This window comes from Pholcus phalangioides, unplaced genomic scaffold, assembly GCF_987345545.1.
Source record: "Pholcus phalangioides strain wild (caught in Gottingen) unplaced genomic scaffold, Ppha-v1.0 ptg000017l_1, whole genome shotgun sequence".
In the NCBI taxonomy this organism is placed as follows: Eukaryota; Metazoa; Arthropoda; class Arachnida; order Araneae; family Pholcidae; genus Pholcus; species Pholcus phalangioides.
In genome coordinates, this window is record NW_028301610.1 from 69,827,140 (window position 1) to 69,833,644 (window position 6,505).

Below are 6,505 nucleotides of genomic sequence, written 5' to 3' on the forward strand. Positions count from 1 at the left end.
AGGGCATATCATACAACACCGACCAACGCTCTCCAAATAATAACCAGTCTCCCACCTCTTAGCCTCTGGGTCGAACACGAAGCAAGGGTCGGTTTATCGACAAGGCTCAAACGCCCAATTATAATAAACACGAACACCATCAACCCATCCCAAATTCAGCAAAAGAGAGTGGGGTGGTCACATCACCCGGCCGCAGACATCCCAAGCCGCCAACTCACTCTGCAGCAGGATCGAACCACAGCAGAAGTGTCAATATACACAGATGGATCCAAAACGGAGGAAGGAACAGCTGCGGCGTTTGTGATCACAGAGGGTGAAACCATAATCCACAAGTGGGCGCACAAATTAAACGCCGAGGCATCCGTTTTTCAGGCGGAAATGTACGCTCTCTTGGAGGCCACGAAAAAAGAACAGCGCCTAAACAAACGAACAAAAATATTTTCGGACTCGCTGGCTTCACTTTATTCGATCCGAAACCCACTGTCAACCACAGATGCAGCCAGAGAGATTAGAAACATCCTCCTCGGCCACCCAGCCATCTCCCTAAGCTGGGTAAAAGCCCACGAAGGGAACTTCGGGAATGAGGAGGCAGACGCCGCGGCTAAACAAGCTACGAAGAAAGAGAGCATAGACTGCCACCTCCCTTACCCAGCATCATGGGTTAAGTATAACTCCACAAAAATGATGATCAAGAAATGGCAACTGAAATGGGACAGTGAAACCAAAACTGGAAGGAAAATTCACCAGATAGTCCCAAGGGTGAAGTTAAAATACAACCACTGGACGAGGGGTATGATACTGTACCTCACGGAACACGGCCCTTTCCCGTCCTACCTCAAGAGATTTAAACTGAGAGGAACAGACAAATGCAAGTGTGGGCAAACGGGAACGCCACTTCACTACGCAACGCGATGTCCACTCACAGAGGAACTGCACTTCGGGGCGCCAACAGAGTCAAACATCCCAATATGGAGAGCGGAACTCCTGAAGAGACCGGAGAGAACACAAAAATTAGCAAGACTGGTCAACTTAATCGAAATAAACGAGGACGACTTCATTCCAAAAGAGCCAGCACCACAACCGAGAAGGCGGCGCAGGGCTGCCTCTACAGAGGATGAATCATCGAATCCGGAGGACTGCTAATATGGGCCGCTGCCCCATAGTGTTCCACACCAGCTATATCCCGCAGCCGTGCACAAATTGAGTAACACTTGAGCTTCCGGGCGAGAAACACGCTCCGCAAAATGCACGCTCGCTGCAGCAAGTACTGTTCCGAACTCCGCAAATATTCTCATTTCTCTGTCTCGCATATGTTGTAACGCAGTTGTTTTCATGACCACCCCCTGCAGTGTCTCGCATTGTATCAATATGTTCCCGCTCTACCCACATTTTTCGATTTTTGCAAATCCGCTATATTTAATTACTCGCACATATTCTTGATTTGGTACATGTCTTTTTGTTTTTGTTTTGAGTGTTTTTTTTTTTTTTGGATAATTTATCGTGTTGCATTTGTTCTGTATAAATCATATTGGGCATTTCTCTGGTAAAAACGCAATTACCCATATCTGATTTTGCACATGCCCTATATATATTATATATATACGTATTCTTGCACATACATACTCATGCTTCTGTACATACCCTGTTTTTACTGCATATGTCCCGTATATACATCCGTATATAGTACTGCGCATGCTCTGTAAATGTCTCGCTGCAAATTTTCTCGCACATGGCCTGTACATACTGTTATCTAGTGCGCATCGCTCCGCTACCGTATCGCACCGTATAATTGTATCGCTCTAATTGTCGTTTTGCAAATGCCATGTATATATATATATTTGTTTCTCAGACATATCTGCATATGTTCCGTATATATAGTACTGTGCATGCTATGTAAATGTCTCGCAGCAAATTTTCTCGCACATGGCCTGTACATACTATCTAGTGCGCACAGCTCCGCTACCGTATAATTGTATCGCACTAATTGTCCTTTTGCAAATGCCATGTATATATATATATATCTGTTTCTTAGACATATCTGCATATGTTCCGTATATATGCTACTGCGCATGCTCTGTAAATGTATCGCTGCAAATTTTCTCGCACATGGCCTGTACATACTATCTAGTGCGCAGCGCTCCGCTACCGCATCGCACCGTATAATTGTATCACACTAATTGTCGTTTTGCAAATGCCATGTATATATATATATATATCTGTTTCTTAGACATATCTGCATATGTTCCGTATATATAGTACTGCGCATGCTCTGTAAATGTCTCGCTGCAAATTTTCTCGCACATGGCCTGTACATACTATCTAGTGCGCACCGCTCCGCTACCGTATCGCACCGTATAAATGTATCGCACTAATTTTCGTTTTGCAAATGCCATGTATATATATATATCTGTTTCTTAGACATATCTGCATACGTTCCGTATATATAGTACTGCGCATACTCTGTAAATGTCTCGCTACAAATTTTCTCGCACATGGCCTGTACATACTATCTAGCGCGCATCGCTCCGCTACCGTATCGCACCGTATAATTGTATGGCACTAATTGCCGTTTTGCACACGCCACACGCCATGTATATATATATATATATATATATATATATATATATATATATATATATATATATATATATATATATTTGTTTCCCAGACATATCTGCTTTGCTCATGTTCGAAATATATTGACTCGCACTGGCTGAGTGTACTCTGCGGCCGGCATATTATTCTGCTTCGGCACATACCGACTAGCTGTTTCGTAGACAACTTGTACATCGCAACAAGTCAGCAACCTACAGCCGCATCCGCAGCCCCTAAAATACTTACTGTACCCCATTCGTACATTTATATTCCGGCACAGTGTTCTTTTTAATATTTTGAAAATGCCCGCATTGGAACTGTACTGTACAAATTTTTCTCTTAACATATTGTCTGTATAATAAGTGCTGTATCATACGTCGCTTTCAGAAATAAAACAGCCTGGAAAATCCTTGAACCGGGTGGCCGGGGGCGCCTGCAACCGAGGAGGAGAACTTCAACCGACAGGGAACAGAGAGCCGCCTGGAGAGGGTGAGAAACGTAGAGAGGACAAGCAACAACACTAAGGGGGTAACTGGGTAAGGCCGAGGAGCGGGAGGGCCGGGGCGGGCGCCTAGGTGATTTCATCCCCTGGGCGCTCGCCCCGGCTCCCCCGTTCCTCTCCAGCGATACCCAACCCAATAGTGTAAAGGGCTTATATCCCTCAAGGGACAGAGCCCGGGTGTTGTCTGGACTTCAGGGGCCACCTGTAGCCCCTTTATATTCGCCTCGGGCGACAGGGGCCACTCCATGGGGCCCGTTTATACTCGCCCTTGGCGACTGGGGCCACCAGTAGCCCCTTTATATTCGCCTCGGGCGACAGGGGCCACTCCATGGGGCCCCTTTATACTCGCCCTTGGCGACAGGGGCCACCTGTAGCCCCTTTATACTCGCCCTTGGCGACAGGGGCCACCTGTATCCCCTTTATATTCGCCTCGGGCGACAGGGGCCACTCCATGGGACCCCTTTATATTCGCCCTTGGCGACAGGGGCCACCTGTAGCCCCTTTATATTCGCCTCGGGCGACAGGGGCCACTCCATGGGGCCCCTTTATATTCGCCCTTGGCGACAGGGGCCACCTGTAGCCCCTTTATACTCGCCCTCCGGCGACAGGGGCCACCTGGCCTGGCTCCTAGGGCGGGATGGGGTGGGGGGGTGCACTGCACCCAAAGCCCCCCATCTTTGGCTCTCTTCGAGCCCCGCCCACGAGAGGGAGAGGGTTCTCTTGGGTGTTCTCCCAAGGGAGAGCACCCAAGGCCCCTCTCGACTCTCGTCGAGCCCCGACTTGACTGATGGGTGCACCCCTATTTATACCCTCCGGCCACCGCCAGGTTCGAATTTTTTCCAGGAATATTTCGTTATTTTCCTGGAATTCCCCTTCGAATTTTTTCCAGGAATATTTTGGTATTTTCCAGGAATTTTTTCGACTATCCCAGAGTGGCGATGGCTTTATGTATTGCACATGCGCACCACATCATTTGCACCACAAGCTTTGCCATTTCATTCTTCGCTAGGCTAGCTATTCCGTCGTGAAACGTCTTGATACTGCAAGAAACCCGTTCTCGTTCAATTAATAAGGTCAAGTTCGCAAGTTTTTCATTCTCTCCAGTTATAGATTTGAAAATAGAATATTTAATTTGCGAAGCGTTGCCATTTCATAATAACAATGTCAGGAAAACAAATGTGGCTTTCCATCGTGAAACGTCTTGATACTGCAAGAAACCCGTTCTCGTTCTATTAATAAGGTCAAGTTCGCAAGTTTTTCATTCTCGCCAGTTATAGATTTGAAAATAAAATAGAATTGAATAAATAATGATTTGCTCCATATATTAATGGCGTCATTCTCGAAATCCCTGTTCCCGTTTAATTAACAAGGCCGAGTTCGCATATTTTCTAATAGATCGCGCTGAGAAAAATAATAACGAGTGAGGTACGTTCTGCTCGATAGATGGCGCTGCGAGATAATTTCCCAAATAACCGTCTTCGCCTTTGGCGACAGAAGCCCATTTCCTCTCTATGGGGATTTCATTCTTTGGCGACAGTATGGGGGGCGCCTTTATATTCACCTCTGGTGACAGCGGCCACTGTATGGGCCTCTTCATATTCACCTCCGGCCTCCGCTTCTATTCACCTACGGTGACAGATGAGCTTATATCGCAAAAGCGACAGAGCCTGGGCGTGCTCGGTTCTAATCTAAACTAAAGGGCCCCAACTGTAGCTCCTTCCCTCTATATTCGCCCTCCGGCGACAGGGGCAACTCCACGGGGCCCCTTTATGTTCGCCTCTGGCAACAGGGGCCACTCCATGGGGCCCCTTTATATTCGCCCTTGGCGACAGGGGCCACCTGTAGCCCCTTTATATTCGCCTCGGGCGACAGGGGCCACTCCATGGGGCCCCTTTATACTCGCCCTTGGCGACAGGGGCCACCAGTAGCCCCTTTATATTCGCCTCGGGCGACAGGGGCCACTCCATGGGGCCCCTTTATACTCGCCCTTGGCGACAGGGGCCACCTGTAGCCCCTTTATATTCGCCTCGGGCGACAGGGGCCACTCCATGGGACCCCTTTATATTCGCCCTTGGCGACAGGGGTCACCTGTAGCCCCTTTATATTCGCCTCGGGCGACAGGGGCCACTCCATGGGGCCCCTTTATATTCGCCCTTGGCGACAGGGGCCACCTGCAGCCCCTTTATACTCGCCCTCCGGCGACAGGGGCCACCTGGCCTGGCTCCTAGGGCGGGATGGGGTGGGGGGTGCACTGCACCCAAAGCCCCCCATCTTTGGCTCTCTTCGAGCCCCGCCCACGAGAGGGAGAGGGTTCTCTTGGGTGTTCTCCCAAGGGAGAGCACCCAAGGCCCCTCTCGACTCTCGTCGAGCCCCGACTTGACTGATGGGTGCACCCCTATTTATACCCTCCGGCCACCGCCAGGTTCGAATTTTTTCCAGGAATATTTCGTTATTTTCCTGGAATTCCCCTTCGAATTTTTTCCAGGAATATTTTGGTATTTTCCAGGAATTTTTTCGACTATCCCAGAGTGGCGATGGCTTTATGTATTGCACATGCGCACCGCATCATTTGCACCACAAGCTTTGCCATTTCATTCTTCGCTAGGCTAGCTATTCCGTCGTGAAACGTCTTGATACTGCAAGAAACCCGTTCTCGTTCAATTAATAAGGTCAAGTTCGCAAGTTTTTCATTCTCTCCAGTTATAGATTTGAAAATAGAATATTTAATTTGCGAAGCGTTGCCATTTCATAATAACAATGTCAGGAAAACAAATGTGGCTTTCCATCGTGAAACGTCTTGATACTGCAAGAAACCCGTTCTCGTTCTATTAATAAGGTCAAGTTCGCAAGTTTTTCATTCTCGCCAGTTATAGATTTGAAAATAAAATAGAATTGAATAAATAATGATTTGCTCCATATATTAATGGCGTCATTCTCGAAATCCCTGTTCCCGTTTAATTAACAAGGCCGAGTTCGCATATTTTCTAATAGATCGCGCTGAGAAAAATAATAACGAGTGAGGTACGTTCTGCTCGATAGATGGCGCTGCGAGATAATTTCCCAAATAACCGTCTTCGCCTTTGGCGACAGAAGCCCATTTCCTCTCTATGGGGATTTCATTCTTTGGCGACAGTATGGGGGGCGCCTTTATATTCACCTCTGGTGACAGCGGCCACTGTATGGGCCTCTTCATATTCACCTCCGGCCTCCGCTTCTATTCACCTACGGTGACAGATGAGCTTATATCGCAAAAGCGACAGAGCCTGGGCGTGCTCGGTTCTAATCTAAACTAAAGGGCCCCAACTGTAGCTCCTTCCCTCTATATTCGCCCTCAGGCGACAGGGGCAACTCCACGGGGCCCCTTTATGTTCGCCTCTGGCAACAGGGGCCACTCCATGGGGCCCCTTT